The sequence below is a fragment of the Sylvia atricapilla genome, chromosome 2 (assembly GCF_009819655.1).
Source record: "Sylvia atricapilla isolate bSylAtr1 chromosome 2, bSylAtr1.pri, whole genome shotgun sequence".
Taxonomy (NCBI): Eukaryota; Metazoa; Chordata; class Aves; order Passeriformes; family Sylviidae; genus Sylvia; species Sylvia atricapilla.
In genome coordinates this window covers 109,609,947-109,627,349 of record NC_089141.1, presented here as the reverse complement: position 1 = coordinate 109,627,349, position 17,403 = coordinate 109,609,947, and the positions used below count along the sequence as shown (strand labels likewise).

The 17,403-nt window shown below is 41.7% G+C and overlaps 1 long non-coding RNA gene across 2 annotated transcripts in view; it reads left to right on the top strand.

Moving 5' to 3' along the window:
• Window positions 1-365: 365 nt before the first annotated feature.
• Window positions 366-17,403, top strand: part of LOC136358173 (uncharacterized) — a 37,881-nt gene continuing 20,843 nt past the window's right edge. Inside the window, exons 1-2 of one of the 2 annotated variants that reach the window (XR_010743023.1) lie at window positions 366-456; window positions 2,403-2,508. This is a non-coding gene — a long non-coding RNA (uncharacterized lncRNA). Of the gene's footprint in view, window positions 457-814; window positions 891-2,402; window positions 2,509-17,403 lie in introns of those variants that run through there. The other variant, XR_010743022.1, reaches the window with a different exon arrangement.

Sequence of the window (17,403 nt, the reverse complement as noted above, 5' to 3'; positions counted from 1 at the left end):
TATTTACCTGCTGCTTTTCTCGAATTTTTTTAAGCACCGCAACCCAAATTTTTAAGAGCCGACCGCCTCCCACTAGGTCATCTCTCCACGCCAGCTGTCAGAGACCCATCAACAACTGGCCTTCCAGCACGTTCCTGAACATGTAAATCATTTGTAGCGGCCAAGACTCCTCGTTTGTTGGGGCGGCAGAGCGGGGAAGGCACTCGGAGCTCCTCCAGCGCCCGGCAAACGCCTGGGCGGCGTTCGCTCGGGGGCGGCGAACATCCATCGCAGGTGGGACGCGGCCCCGCTGGAGCGGCGCGGCCACCGCGGGAGCGTCACCGCCGCCTCCTCCCTTCCTCCGCAGAGCCCCGGGCCGAGCTCCGGCGGCGGCCGCAGAGCCCCGCGCCGGCGGAGGCCGCTGCGGTGAGCGGGGCCGGAGCGGGGGCGGCTCCGGCGGGGCCGGGGCGCGGACAGGTGGGTGGCGGGCGGTGCGAGCGCGGCGGCGGCGGCGGCGGGGGCGGGCCGGCCGTGGGCAGGCGGCGGCGCGGACGCCGAGCCCCCCGCACGGCGGCGGCGGCGGCGGCGGCGGGAGCCCCGGCCCCGCGATAAAAAGGGAAGGGGCCGGAGGTGCGCGCTGCGGGTCCGCCCGGGCGCCGTGCGGCAGAACGCGCCTGCCAGCGAGAGAGGCAGGATAAGCCGGCGGGGGAGCGGGAGGCTGTGCCCAGCGATGAGCCGCCTCCCTCGCTGCCGCCCGCCCGCCCTCCCGCAGGAATCCCGGGCGGCGCGGCGGCACCCGGGACGTGCGGCTCTCCCGGGCTGTGCTCGGCGGCGGCACGGGGCGAACCGGGAGCCGCGCTGGCGAGGAGGAGCCGCCGCCTCATCCTGCGGCACCGGCCCGGCCAGCGCAGGTGGGTGGGCAGCGCCCGCTCCCCGCCGCGGCCGGAGCGGGGACCCCTCGGTCCCGGCGGAGCCAGCGGCGCCGGTGTGCGGCCGGGGCGGGGGGCGGCTCGGGGACCCTGAGTGCCGGGGCTCGGGGGGCCGGGGGCGGCTCGGGGGGCAGCGGGGCGGTGCCCGGCTCACCTGAGCGGCCGCAGCCCCACCGGGATGGTGGCCGGGTCCCGGGGAGGCTCCCGGCGCCGGGGGAACATCTCCCGTCCGGGAGTGGCCGGCGCTGGTGGGAAGGCGAGAGGCTTCACCTGGACGTGCGCTTCGGCACGTGGGCAACCTCGCCGGCGCTTGGGAATTTTATCTCTTTTATTATATCATCTTCTTTGGGAGGTTTTTATTATTATTATTATTATTATTGTTATATTTTATTTTTTCTTTATTTTTTTTTTCTAAGACCAACTTGTTCTTGGAAATCGCGTTTGATTTCGGTTTCTGTTCCAGCGTGAGGTTTCTGGCGGCGGCTGCGGGTGTCGCTGCCGTAGGGCAGCGCAGGGTGCGGGTGCCCGGAGCCTCCCGTGGTGCGGGCAGCACGAGTTTGTTTCTGCCCGCTCCTGACTCCGGAGCGTTCTCCCGGGGGGATGCGGAGCGGGAGCGTTCGGGCATTCCAGGGACGGGGAGCACTTCTGAAGTGGGAGAAAGGAGAAGGCATTGTGCGTGCAAAAGGCAGGTTTCCCCCCAGAGCTTGTACTCCGAAACTTCGCTATTCGGTGAAACCCGTGTTCTGAGCACCAGGAAGCTTTGGTTTTTCTAGGAAGGCGTGCATTTGCTGGTTTTTTCACATTTTCAGGGAGAGATTAGCGTGAGGGCTCCGGGTACTGTGTTTAGGTCTTATTTTGTTGTAAATGGTTCGTTGGGCAGGTTCGGTGGCATATTGCTCGAAGTGCAGTACGCCTGGAATAAATCAGATGGTTTTCTTTGTATGAAAAGTTCAGGATCACCGCTAATTCTATGAGATAATCTTTCAAATATTAGCAATTTTTATTTGTATATACTTCATTATAACCTATACAAGGTAACTAACCTGAGCATGGATATTATGTTTCTGGCAAACCATGTTCATTTCTCAGATGGAAGAACAAATCCAATTAGGGTTTCTTCGGTATTTGCGAAGTAATGAGACGCAAATGTTTTTGCATTGTCGCTTCAGAAGTCACCTTGCTCTGTCAAGGTTATGATGTGTCCACCAAACAATGAGCATAAAATGAAAATCTGCAAAGAGTCTGAGAGTTTTGAATGTCCTCTTGGTTTAAAATGAGTTGAGATTTCTTGGTGGTGATTTTTTTCTTTTTTTTTTTTTTTGTCCTCAACTGTATTAAAGAAAAAATGCAAATATCTTGGTTTGACTATCTAAATGCACCTTTTACAAAAGGGGATGCTTCAGGATGTTTGTCTAGAAAAACAAGTGAGCTGAAACATTGTGCTAATAGGATTTGCAGCATAAAATATGGCTAATTTCTCTTTTATGACTACAGGTGGCAGTGTAGAAGCCAAGAAGAAAAATTGGCAGAAATTGTGTTCTGTGTACGAGAATATGAAGAGTGTACTCATGACTAAGCACAGGAACCTGGAAAACCACAGGTATGTGAAGTGATTCATACAGCTGCCTATGGTGCTCCTGGTATTTACTGTGTTCTGATATTCCTGGCTCAATAAGTATTTTTGGACCAATTATCACTTAATGTGCTCGCAGTAAGAGCCTAATCAAAATGTCATGGAAAAATCTATATTTGACTGCTAAAAAGAGTAGAAGTACTTTGAAGGCAATATGCAAGGAGAGGTGGGATTTTCCCACTTTTTATGGCTTATTGTAACTATTGAGAATTGGAGCACTAAGTAGCTTGCAGATTTTTTTTTTTTATCCCTGTAAATAAATAGATTTTATATTGATAAACCTAGCAGCAGTTACAGGACTGAATATCCTTGAAAAGGAGAAACTTTAGATGCAAGAGACAAGTTTGCATGTCTGGATGTTTTGAATGTCTTATCAGTAATGTTTTTTAATGAGCACTGAAGGATTGAAAGCATGAGGAAAATTGCAGAATTAAGGATTACATGTCATTTCAAATAAGTGTCCAGTGGAAATATGTATACCTTGTTCAGGGTTAAATCTTACAAAATTAAAAAAAAAAAAAGAAAACACTGTTTTCAATTAAGCAATAAAAGTAAAAATAAGCAGTATGTAATACGAGCTCAAGATTAGGTCTCCTATTTCAAAGCGCAGGGAAATACTAGATTATTTTAATAATTATTTGGTCATTAATTAGCAAAATTAGAGTAAGGCAAAGCTTTTCTTACATGTTTACCTTGGTGTGCACAGCCTATGGAAGTTAGTCCAGGGGTCTGCATTCCAGGATTCCTGGGAAGTCATGGAGGATGAGACAAACTCAGAGCTGAGGCTTGAGCATTTTTTAGAAGTGGTGAGTGGGAAGTTATCCTGGTAAGAAGCGTCAAAGTGGAATTATCACTGTGATCATGGATATATTTAAAGTCCTGCACTTCCTTTTCTGGTCTAGGAGAGCAGTTTGTCTAAACCTTTCAGTTGTTCCTGAGGGGATGTGGTTCTACTGCAAATGCCCACGGATGACCAAGTCCCCTTGTGTCAACCCCTCTGCAGGAGCTGGCCTTGGGCACAGTTTGGGTTACGCCCAGTTGCAAAGGAAGCTGCAGAGAGAATGATTTATTTTGCTGTTAAAATTGGCCAAGACTGTGCACCCCATAGGTATGACCAACCAGCTGCCACCACTAAACTGTTAAAATATAGTGACTGGGCATCTTGAGATTATGGAGTCCAAGTAGAAATGATTATTTCCACCCAATGCTTAAAGTACCGAGCAGGAAACCATAGTTCAGGTATGGCTTTGTGGGCACTCAAGCCCTGAAATTGTAAGGTTGCTGTAGAAAAGCTGCATCTCTGTTGGAGAATAGTAAGACCTTGACCTCTGATTTTGGGTACATCATAATGCTTTCAAAATACTGCGTGCCTTGGATGAATACCCTGCAAAGCTTTCAGAGCTCTTCAATTACAAAGGAAATGGTGGCTAAATCAAGTCTTCAGGCTGGGGTGCAGCAGAGAGCTCTTCTAAGCATCTGGCTGTCATGTTTTTCTTGTCACCTGTTACTTCTGAGTGAGCATCAGCACTAACTTTCATACAGACCAGTAGTTCTTTTATTATTGTATGTTATTGAACAACAGGGTTTAAATATCCATCAAAAACTTTCATTAATATCCTTGATAAAGTCAGTTGAACTGTTTATGTAGTACGGGTCAGCATATGCTTATGGCTTTGTGGAACATCATTGAGTTCATTAGCTTGTGCTAACACATTTAGAAGAGAAAATGAAAATGTAATTTGTCATTGGCACAAAATTTTAATGGGGTCTTCCATTACATCAAGAGCTGAAAATATTAAAAAAAAGATGGTAACTAAGCAGTGTGATGCTCAAGAGTTCAATTTACAGACACTTCTCTGTGTTAATTATGAAGTATTGACATAAATGAATGAAACCACTTGTTAAAGCGCCTTTTTTTGGGTATGGCAGTTATGTGTTCACAAGATGATTCATAACATTCAGCAATTTGTGATGAATTTCCCTGCCATTACAGGAGATTACTAAGTATCTGATGTATTTGCACTACAGTGGGTTACTTTAAATTAGATTTGATGGTGGGAAGGGAACTAGAACCATTTTCTATGAACTGAAAAATCAGGCCTATTTTGTGAATCAGTATTGAATTTCTCTGTAATGTATGGCACGATTTATCCTTTACAATAAAATGCAAATGTTTAAGCATCTTGCCTATAAATACAGCAGTGACAGAGTGTGTGTGTGTGGAAGCTCTCAAGCCTTCTTTTGTGTCGAAAGCTGTGTACATCAGAGCCAATAAAATGCAGCAGACTTGGTGTAATTGAAAGTAGAATTCATAGTAAGAAATCTAAATTTGGAATCTAAATGGGTGAGGTCCCACTTTGAATCAGCAAGTCTTGGTTATGTAGAATACTCTTTGATTTGGTGATGGGTGTGTTTGTAAGTATAGCTCCCATCAACAGTGCAGAAGAGTCTGCATCTTAAAAACAGTTCTGTGCTTCTGTTTTGAACTAAGAGTTGTGGCTGGTTATGTGTTCTGTTCTCTTAGGGAAACAGTGTTTAAGGGCTTGCACAATCAGTCCTTTCATGCTGTCATAAAGTGGCTGTGATCTGTTAGATTATAAAGCATGATTGCCCAGCAGTTATGGGAAATGTCTGTTAATGATACCGGAGTGTAACACAAGAAAAAATTAAACTTTTTTACTACTCTTTACTTTCGTAGGATTGTCTTGGAAATAGGTTGTGGGAACCTGAGGAATGAATTAAGGATGCTGAATAGAAGGTAGAGAAGCTATTAACATTTCACAAAATTAATAAATACTTCAAACTTTCACAAGCACCAACCAGTCCAATATTAAAGATGGATTTTCAGAAAACCACTAGAATTGTTTCAGATTTTTAGAAAACCACTAGAAAACTATTGTCTTCCAGGAGGATGAGGACAATCTGAATCAAATTCTTTGGAGGGAGAGACACAAAATCAAAATGTCAGTGGAATACAATGCCTAAAACAAAAGGAATGTGTTTGAGGCCTTTGAGCTTAGACTCTTTGGCTTCTCAGGCTAGAGGTTGATATCAGATCTCCAGGTAGAAAAAAACCAAAAAAACAAAAAAACATTTACTTGCCCTCAGCAGTATTAATGCAGCTGTTAAACTGAATGGATAGTTAGGACACTGCAAGATGCTCATTGCAGATTAATGCAACTGAGCTCTTGAGAAAGTCACAACACACAAAGTGTAAGGAACGTGCTCTCTATTAGCAAATGTGTAAAGCCAACCTCCAGGCAGGTATTCCCACCTCTGTCTCCAGGGAGGCTGCCACTGGGATTCCATGAGGAGTTGCAATGCAGTGAGACATCAATCCTGCGAAGGAGAAATGACCCTGAAATTATGACCAAAAAAAAATCTCATCCTGTGGATGAGACCTTGGCTGTCAGGTGATGGCCAAGTAGCCTTTTGCTCTAAGAATTCCATTGCATTGTGCTGGTTTCAGGTGATGGAGAGACATCTCCTGCTGTGGAGTGTAACCAGTGCTGGGAGGCAGCATTTGGTAACCTTCCAGCCACATGCCAAAGTGGCTTACAGCCACTCCAAAAGGAGTCTGGGCTGTCTTTTCCTGGTGGAGAAGTGCTGCTGACATAAAATCAACCAAAAAGTGCTGGAAGCGATGCACAAGTTGCTGGATAACTAAAATGTTGGTGAGGAAAACGTGTTGAGAAGGACAGATTTTTTTTTTTTTCCCCCTTGGGCCTGATAATTTCCCAAAGAAAAAGAAGTTCTGTTTTCTTTAAAAAATGTACCTGTCTTTACTATAGCACATTTTAGTGCTGTGGTTTAGTTGATATGGTGGTGACTGAGCAAAGGTTGGACTCTGTGATCTTGGAGGTGTTTTTCAGCCTTCATGATTGTGTGATATGCGGAATTTAATGCCTATACAAGGGAGTTAAGATTCTTTGTTCTGAAGTATTAAGAGCTATGCAGCATCAGTCTGCAGTGTAATCCCAAAGTTCTGCATGAGGGCAAGCAGGAAAGGCACACAGGTCAAGGTGACACTGTCTGTGGAACATGGGGCAGAAGTTGATGAAGGTCATCCAGAGAACAGTGAAAGAAAGACTGCTGGAAAAATTAGGTCCTATTTAGGCAGGAGACAGAAGGACAGGCAGACAGACCAAAATGGAAGCGTTTCTATGCAAATTTTGGAAGACTGAAATATAAAATGGAGGGATTGATGGCTCAGTTCTACACTGAGTTATTGACAGTCAACATCTGCCATAGAGAAGGTACCAAGGTGAACACTGATTAGGGTTCCTCTGGACAGCCTGGTAAGAGGGAATGTCAAAAGAATAAATGTTTGCAGCTGTTGTGGAGAGATTCAGGGAAAAAAAGAGTATATTCCCTAAAAACTGCTTCACTGACTCTTTGAAGACGTTTTAAGGAATGTTTAGCATGGTTGAGCAAGATGTAAGGAACAGAAAGATACTCTGCAAAAACACGTCAAGAAACACTAAAAAAGGTGAAATTCACACAAAATAAACATGAAATATACAGTAAAACAAGTTAAAGCCTGATGTGGAATTTGTAATAGGCAGAGAAGCTTGTCATAAGTTCTTTCAAACCGATCAGAAATGGGATGGCCAATGGTCCAATAGATAAATAAGGTCTAAAAGACCTCAAAGCATACTGCACCTGTAGCTCAAGGCATATGAGATAACAATGTTCACAGAGCTGTGAAGCTGAGGGAGCCAAAAGTGATGCCAGTTTTTTAAAAGGCTTCCAGAAAGCCTGTGGGAAAGAACAGAACAAGTTTGACTGGCATTCATACTGGCCAGTTTTCTGGTAAATACAATGGGGAAGAAAACTGCAGCATTCATGGACAATTTGATGTACCAGGAAGGAGTCAGAACAGTCTCACAGGTCCAGTGGAGTTCTTTGAAGGCACTGTTGAGGTGGTGAGTAAGTGTGATTTAGCTGATGCAGTACACTGGGGTTTCAGGGAGTCTTGTGAGAACGACTCACCAAAGGTGCTGAGCAAAATGAAACTGCTCTGACATAAGAGGAATTTTTTTTTTGTCCTAGATTGGTGGCCAAAAGATGAATAAATGTTAATAAATAACGTGGTTAACAGAAGAGATGGAGGTCACCAATAAAGTTACTCATGGGTCTGTGCTGAGTTTAACACCAGTATGTGTTGGTGATGTGGAAGGGAGAGTACACAGTAATTCTTAACTAATGAGAGTAGCATAAATGAAAGCCAATTATGAAGAACCCAAGAGAGACCTTGTGATGCTTAGTAACTGGGGTTGAAGCATGCTGCTGATGTCATGAAGTAATGCATGTGGAGGAGAACAATCCTGCCATTATTGAGATTATTAGCATGGAAGGAGGAAATGTTGTAGAGAGTTTATCATGCCAAATCCAAGCATTGATCAAGTGTTTGGGATTGGTTAAAAAAAAAAAAAAAAAAAAAAAAAAAAAAAAAAAAAAAAAACAAAAAACCCCAAAAACAACAACAACAACAACCTCCCCCCCCCAAAAAAAAAAAAAAAAAAAAAAGGGGGAAAAAGGGCTCACAGACCACAAGTCTGCTATGCCAGTTTGTAATTAGCCTGTGCTTTTGTCCTGACCTCTGGGTGCTGTTCTGATACCTGGATTTAAAGGAAGAATGAGGGGGAAAAAAGGGAGAGATAACAGAACTAGAAATGGGTGGCAGTGATGATAAAGAGCAATTAAATAGATTGAGAATCTTCAGCCTGGCAAAGAAATGTCTAAAGAGGAAAACATTAAAAATCTATATAGAAGTGTAATGGAAAAAAATGAACAGGGAATGTTCATTAAGTGTCTCTTGTAGTACAAGACCCAGAGGGGATCAAATAAAATTATCAAGTGACAGATTCAGAACAAGTAAGAGGTGGTATTTTTTTTTTTTTTCACAGTGCATAGTTTAGCTGTGAACCACTGCACACACTTCAGGGTTATCTGGGTGTGGACTGTCAGTGCAAAAGCATCAGCTCTTGCTTAGGAGAACTCAGAGCCCAGTCCTCAAAGCCTGCAGAGGGATCCCAAAGGGCATCCCTGCAAAGTTTTTGTGTCCTGGTGCTCTTCCCAGGCCTTTGCTACAGACACCATATGAGCATTGATGTATCTTTGGCCTGGCTGAATGTGGCAATTAATATGTAAAACCAAGAAAAATTGCAGTCTGGTACAGAAAGTGCTGACCAAATGCCACTCCAGATGCATAACAGAAATACTGGTGAGGAAAACATGTTGAGAAGGACAGATTTATTTTTTTTTTTTTCTTAACTTCCCGAAGAAAAAAAGTTCCGTTTTCTTTGAAGAATGTACCAGCCTTTACTATACCATGTTTTAGTGCTGTGGTGTTGATATGGTGATGATTGGCCAAAGGTTGGACTCTATAATCTTGGAAGTCTTTTTCAGCCTTTATGATTGTGTGGTATGTGGGGTTTAATGCCCATCCAAGGGAGTTAAGATTCTTTGTTCTGAAGCGTCAGTATTCAGCTTCACTTCTGTCTTTGTTTAAAGTGAGTTGGACACTTGTTATCCCTTACAGTTTAGCTTCAGAGGGGGCTGAATTAAAAACCTGCATGCAGAAATAAAATTTTTGGTTCAAGATGAAATGCTTATCAACGTAATAAAATGAAAATTACAGGATTTGAACATGGAAGATGAAATCTCTTTTCCTATAAATATGGTGAGGTTATACCAAGGCTTGTTCCTTATTCAAATGTAGAAGGACTAAAGCTAATTCAGACTTGGACTGAATGAGAACTTGGAGAGAATAGGTTGTTCAGAGTAAACAACAACTTGAGCATTAGACATGAGGATGGCATTTAAATATTATAAGTATTCAGAATTTATGAAACCAAGATTGAGAACTTCCAACCCAGTAAGAAATGAAATCAAAGAAGAGTTTCCCAGTGGTTGTGAACACAACCAACCACGAGGCACAAAATCAGGACAAACATTGTGCTGCACCCCACAAGGAGTCACAGGAATGGATGTTGCAGGGAACACAAAGGTTCATCTAACCCAGGAATATTTGTTTCCTTGGGTTCCTGGGCTTGGTGCAATAAATCAGCTTGGTACAGTAAATCACCAGTGGGTGATGAGGTGCACCCCAGGCTGGTTTCTGCTCTGAATTACCCATTGGAGGAGGTTTTCTCTGTCCACACTGGCTACAGACTGACAAGGGAAACAAAGCACAGTGGCCTCCCTAAGTCAAAGCTGGCCTTTGAACGTACACATTCTATATGTTACTGTCAGATCTGATTTTTCTAGAGGTTTTAGTAGGTCACTTTTTTTTTCCCCAGTGGTACTAAGATAAAAATACATGAAAAGACAATACCAGCTAAACCTATTTTTAAGAGTTTCATGGAGAAGTGTCTGTTTCCAACTGAAGTTCAGGTTGTCCCACAAAGTTTGCAACAGTTGTCAATTAAGCTAAGAGCCATATTAAAAGATGTGAATAAAATACTCTGTTTAAGGAAAAGAAGTAAAATATTTTTATTTTTCTGCAATAAAAAGAAGAATCATGCAAAAAGATTATATGGAGTTTCTGTAAATTACAGAATTTAGGCAATAGAGCCTCTTTGAAAGAAGGGATTAATTACTTACCCTACCCAAGACACTCATCTCTCTCAAGAATGGGAGAAAAATCTGTCCTGCCATTAGCTCAGGTATTTTGATGATTCTCTTGAATGGTCTTCAGTTTTCCTATTTGTTCAGCAACACTTAAACAGACTTCTCACAGTAATTTCTTGATTTTAATTTCCTATAATGGAATGTTATACTAAAGGAAATAAAAAGTGTAGGAAAAATCTTGCTTTTCTCTCTATCTGGTAATTAATATAGTGAGGTAATGAAGCTGAACCACTGGCAGTCAGACACTAAAGGAGATTTGGGTCAGCACAGATGACAGTAAAGTTTGATTTTTCTCTAAAAATAATTTGTTACCCACCACTGTGGAAGTGAACTTCACTAGTAACACAGAGGGTTAGACTTTCATGTCTATTTAAAATCATACTTTAAACTGAAGTGTGGTTTTAAGTAGCTAAGGAGATGCACCAGCCATAGCATATTTCCCAAACTATTTATTCCAGTATTATCTTAGGAAGTGGACACTGCTCTGTGTCTTTGTTTTTCTTTTTAGTTGAGTAGAATCAGTTACTTGGGAACTCTTTCAGTTATATTTTTCTCCTACAAGATCCCCTGAGAAAACAGGTTGTTTATTTCAGTATTATAAAGCCTATGTACACTTTTTAATATATATTCCTTTTTGTTATTGACTACACTTGTATTTTTCTTTTTTGGAGGGGCAGGATGTCAGGCACTGTAATTATTCTCTGATGCCTTACAAATAGTTGATTGTACTTGTTAGGTTTTTTTATCTGGATGGTTCTTAATGTTCCTGATAATTGAGGTGGTTGCGCACTATATAATGAAAATAATAATAATTCCGAAGTCAAAATGAAAGTCACATGCTGCCTTTGATTCAGATTCCAGGGGTATGAAGTCTGTGTTGCTCACAAAGAAAGTTGTAAACTCTTATGAAGCCTTTGATAAAATGGAAGCCAGGGCCCAAAGCAAACCAGAAATCTGATTATCAGTCCCTCCTGAGCGAGGCACAGACGCACTTCTGACATCACCTCCTACAGCCCTGCATCCTCCTCAGAATGCACAGAAATTCCAGCTCCTCTAATTTCAGACCCTGAAACTATTGCTAAGTTGCTAGTTCAACTTTTAGATATAGCCTTCTTTTCTTGTTTTGTCTTTCTGGGTTGTTTTTTTTTGCTTTGCTTCATGCCAGTTTTATCTCTAATCATCAGATTTATAGGTGGAGGTTTTTAAATTTTGATCCATCTTGGTGCTTCCTGACACATGTAAACATTATCTCTGTGCTTGCTTTACCCCATGCATAAATAATTTCTGATTGGAATGAATATTTACCAGCATACCAAACACATAGACATAACAGTGTCTCCATTGACCCAGACTGAGTTATTTTACAAAGTTTAAAGAAGTGTTTTTTGTTTGTTCAGTCAGAGCAAGGTGGACTACCCTAAGTGATGGTGTCCTGTGTCAGCTTGCTGGTGGCAAATGTCTTGAGAGGTTTATTGAATTTAATATAGTTTATCTCACCAGATGAACATATGATCTTTACAGAGACAAACCAGGTACTGACATCTTCTTAAACTCTGTTTTCCCAAATGCTTTCCCATGAGGGAATTTCCCAGTTAAAATTTTCAGCCTGTGAAAGTGTAAGATTTTGTTGACTATGGTGAAGATGCTTTTGAGCAGGGGGGTCTCTTGGATGGTTTGTGGAATTTCAAGAAACTGCAGCAGCTGCTCTGGGGGAATGTTTCCTTATCCTGTTTTGTCAACCCTGGGTTTCTTAATTTTAACTCCCAAAGGAAAGGAAGGTCAGGGGAAACTTAGTGCTTTTTCCTGACAGGAGGTTGTGGCCAGGTGAGGATGGTCTCTTCTCCCAGGCAGCAGTGACAGGACAAGAGGAAATGACCTCAACTTGCACCAGGAGAGGTTTAGATTGGATATTAGGGAAAAAATGTCATGGGAAGAGTGGTCAGACATTGGAACAGGCTGCCCAGGGACGTGGGGGAGTCACTGTCCCTGGAGACACTTGAGACATGTAGACACAGGGGATGTGTTTGAGTGGTGGGTTGGCAGTGTTGGGTCAATGGTAGTACTTGGTGACCTTAAAGGTTTTTCCAGCCTAAACAATTCTGTGATTCTATGAATTTCTTGCAAAAATATCTCGTAATCTTCTGTTTAGCAAAGTCTGTGAGAAGAAGCATTTCCCCCTCACCCCACTCCCCTGTAAACAGACCTGGAAATCTCAGCCTAAAAGAGAATTGCTTTTTATTTCTGAGGCGGGGGAATGGAGGAGAGTGGAAGTAGTGCTTGTAATGACTTTTGAAACCTTCAGAAGGTAGCAGTCCTTCCAAGAAGTCTGCTGTAGCTCATTTGATTTAGCAAAACTTAGAAAAGTCATAAGAATTTTGAAGCCAGGTGGATTAGTTATTTAAACAGATTGCTGATTTATGACTGGTTCAACAATTACTTTAGGTTTTATTCCATTTTAATGATTCAAGTTGGAAGAAAGTTTTGTTCCAGAGAAATTTCCTTGTGTTTTACTTCTCATTAATTATATGTCTTGGAACATAACGAGGAGCTGATCAAACCTAGGGATGATTAAAAGCTGGGAAGATGGAAAATTCTTAGGTGGTTAGAATTAAATCAAACTTAGCTGTGAGGTTTTTGGGGACTAGTATGGTGTAAAAAATGGTAGTTTTAGAAAAATATATACCTGTTCTAAAAAGCACAAACATTAAGTAACTTGGTGAGCAGTGGCACTCAGGCAAGAATTTTGTAATTAGCAGTAGAGTTGAAACTGTTCAGTGGAAAAGAGGAATGTGTGCCTAGATTTCGTGTCCTTCAGGCTCTTCACATTTAATGTAGTCAGAGGTTAGGACAAAAAATTATCAAAATGTTTGGGGAATAAAGAACCAAACAACAAGACCAGGCAAAAGATGTAATGGCTGAATAACTAAATGGATGTTATTTAAAAGGTCCATTTAAAAATCATTTTGTCAAATGTCTTATTGCATTATTTTAGTTTTTCGTCTGAATTTTGACTGCTACCTGCTTGCAAAAGATTATTTTCTTATTATTCCTCATGTGTTCAAAATATGCCCATCTAATTGTCCACGTTTGAACTGGGAAACATTTTATTCTGAAAATGCTACGGCTCTCCAACCCTTAAATTTGGTATTTTATGCAGAACATTAAAAGTTTCATCTGAACATTAAAAGTTTCATCTCTTCGACCAAAAGTTTCTGAAATAGCACAGGACTTTCCTTGAGTGGCAGCTGTGTGTTTTCTTGGTGATATGGGGAAAGAAATACTTCTGCCTTCCTGTTAGAGCTCATAGATGGTTTTGTTGCCTGCCCAAATTGTCTCAAATGTTCTCCTACTTTTGCCATCTCCACGATGTTTTAGTCTAGGGACCCTTATGAAGAAGCTCCTCTTATTTTACAAGCTGATTTCAGTTACCATTTAGTCACTTGGGTTTTCCACCAGCCCTGCTGATGAAGACATGTGGCCTCCTTGACACCTTGAAGATCCAGCACATTTTTCTCTCCCGATTCAGTCACTTTATTGTGATTTTTTTTTTTTTTTTTTTTTTTTTTTTTACACTGAATGTTAATCTCTCTCAAGCTGGTCTTCCTGAAGTGTTCTTCATTATCACCCTTTTCCTCCCACTCTGATAAATCCATTTTATGCTCCTGCTTTGTCAGGCCAGACTTTCCCTCTCTCTACCCCTCTTCTAGGCAGCATTATTTTCTGCTGGGGTATTTGGTTTAAGGGCATTAGCTTTGACTTTGGTGGGGCATTCACAAAGGCTGTCCTTAGTCTAGAGGGAGCACTGACTGTGTTTCCTCCCTGCCTAGTGGAAAATATTTGGGGTTTCCAGGGCAATTCTGAGTTTCCAAATTGGGGTTTTTATTCTGAATTGCCCTCCAGAGAACACCACTGACTCCTGCAGCTGGAGTAGGGCTGGTTTTATAGTCACTGGTGAGGACCTGCATCTCCCTGCCCAAGGTAGCTCAGTGTATCTGGAAAGGAAAAATAAGATGAATAATTGGGGAATTATGCCTTTTTCTTATGTTACAGGGTCTGGGTTGGCTTAAACTGCGTACACTTGATAGAGAATGTACCCTTCAAGTGTTTCAGTGTTTGAGTTGTGTCTCCACTGTTAGTGGCTGTTGGAAAGTGCAGAATCCAAACAGCTCAGCTGGAATTTTCTCATTTATTTGAGCTGCAAATAATTGGTGGCTGGTATCATTTGCTTCATAATATAGTCATTAATTTTCATCCCAGTTCTGTAGAACTTGTCCTGTTCTGCCATGTAGAAAACTGTGCTTTTTATCTTGCCTGTATTGAAGAGATTCTTGAAGCTGGTACATGGTTAAAGTATTACCTGGTGCTTTTACAAAGTTGTCACTAACGAATTAATTGCAACTCAAGAATTTCAGTTCTTGTAGTATGTACCTATCTCTGTTCTTGTTCTGGAAAAAAAATGGGATTTCTGTTGAAACCAAGCTGGCTTTGAGACCTTGGAGGCCTTACTCCTCAACCCTTTGTGTGGTTCCAGACTGTATTAAATCAAAAGTTAATGTTTGCTACTGAGGATATCCGTGATGCTTCACAATGCATGGTTTTTGGGACCTTTAGAAGTAAAATATCTGGACTCAGGTAGCTCTTTGTAGAATAAGAAAGACACTAGACAACAGATGAAACCTTTGCTGTGTGTTCTTTTGCTTTCTCTTTATTAATTTTTTTCTCTTTCCCGTCATATTCACTGTCTAATCTTATTCAGAAAGTTTGCATCAAATGCATAACTTGTGTATTTTAAAGCTGAATCCAAACTCAGATTTGTAATATTTACTTGCTTGTACCTCATGTAATTCAAGTAGAAACCCATTGATGAAACCTGAGTGATTGATTAACTTAATTGCATTTCTCAGTTTTTAATGTGAGTGGGTTTAATATTTGCACTTCTTGACCTTGTACTTCCTTGGCTTTTTTTTTTCTGCCACACTTCTGCATGTATTTTCATTTTCTTTTTTATGTTTTCGTTTTCTGCACCTGCTGGGAAGGGATTGAGGGTGCCAAAAGGATGTGAAGATGTTCAAAGAACCATGACCTTGTGAAACATAGGATTAAATTGTTTATTTAATATTAATAACGTGCTTGATGCTACACCTAAAACCTATGTTTGGGAGAAGAATGTGGGGAATTCCTTTAAAAAGTGGCACAAAAGCAGGAAAGTAAGTTAGCAGACAGTGATTAATTGCTTTATTGCAAAAGGGGAGCTTTTTGTATCTCCTCTTGGTTTGAAATGAGTTGCCATACGTCGAGAAGGTGGAGACTGGCCAGAAGACTTTCCTGTCTTACTAAGCTGTGACATCAGGAAATAACTAAATTTACCACGGGGAGTTTACCTAACTAACCACAGCCTTTTACTGATATGTTAACTTTGTCCTCACATACAAATTTTGAAATAAAAATGCCAGTACTTGGTGTGTCACTGATGGGAAGTAAAAGGCAATATTTTGGTCATAATTTGTAGGAGGCGAGACTGACATTCACATAAATTTTCCCCAATTTGAGAATGAGCAGAAAATATTTCATAGAAATCAAATTATTTCTTAAAATCTCTGTCAAGCTGACTTGGCATTTGTAGATGCTTGTGCTTTCCCCACTCGTAATGCTTAGTGTCTGAAAGTGGTTTTATTTGAATAAGCAGCACATTATTTTTTTTTAAAGCATTAAACATTTTCTTTAGATATCATTCTTCAGCTTTAGCATAGCCCTCAGAATTTTGTTTTCACGGCCAGAAAGATCCTCATGCTGTTTTTAAAAACATCCTGCATGCCAAAGGACACAGAAATATATTCTGCAATGATTCTGCTGTGTTCAGGATCTTGCAAAAATTTGAGGGGATGACAGAGAATCCATCACTTAACCTGATACTCTGTTCAAACAAATTATCCTTGCTGATAATTTATACAGACTTAAATCCTTAACTCTCACTCGAAGACACTTTGGTTTTATCCCTGAAATCACCTGGGGCTCCTTCCATTTCTTCTCCACTGTTATTTAGCACCTCCTGCACACAGTTCCAGTGTCTGTGCGTTCTCTTATGGATTTCATCATGCAGAGAAAGAGCAAGATTGGTGAGCTTGTATCTCTTGGGTGTCTGAGGACTGCCCTAATCCTTCTTTTCCACAGCACAGCCTGCCAGGCATGTGTGGAGTGATTTATTCAGTGATCCTACACCTCCACGAGAGCAGCCTCAGTCCAGGCTGTGGTCCCAGGTTTCAGACATGGATTGACTTTGCACATTTTCAGAGGAGCATGGCCTTGAATTAGCTTTAGAGTTTGCCTTCAGTGTGTGTAATTTGTGTCTTGGGATTTTGGGGAGATACCAGGCGTGACTGGGGATAAGTCTGCCTCTGTAGGGTGTCTGAGTCCTGTAACACTGCTGTAGACCTCATTCTTCTGTGTGAGTCTGAAGAGCAAGAAAGCAGCCCTAAATTGTGTCTTCTGTATCTTCCTTGCGTTTTGTGATTATTAGAAAATGAGTCATGTACGTATATGTTGGCTTATCATTAGGCTTTGCAATTAAGTCATACTGTACTTTCCTCTTGTGTAGGGAAAAACTAGAAAAAAATTTTTTTTTTCTTTTCAGCAAACTCTGACCTCTTGGGAACTCCCCTGTTCCCAGCTTGCCCTTCTGCAATCTGTTTCTGCCTTTCTGACAAGTTAGATTTTAATTTCTTGGCAGATCTTTCTGAAACCTGTGTCTGGTAGTTTGTAGCTAAAGACAAGCAGACTAAACCAGGCTTTCCAAAGCTGCTCCTCTTTTATAAATAGTTTAGTGTGATCCTCTGACTCAGTGTCATGGATGGTGGCAATGGCAGGTAAATAAGTCCTGAGGACTCCACTGTGCAATGTTGTAGAAGAGCTGCTTGAGAAATTTGGGAGGGGAGAAGCAAGCAGCATTTTTTTCCTGGCAATGTGAAGTGAAATGTTGGCTTTTCCATGAATAAAATTGGAACTATTGGTCTGTTTTGGGCAAATGACAAGTGAAGATGATCACAGAGCTGCTGGGCTGCCTTCACACGAGCCCTTTTTTTGTCCATTTTCATGTTTTGGTGATGGTCAGCTTTTCCAGCCACCAAGAATTCCTGGTGTCTGTGGTGGTTCCCTGTAACAAGGTGAGCTACCAGGAAAAGCACTGCAGAGCTTCAGCCCGAAGACTTTTTTCATACCAACACATACTCT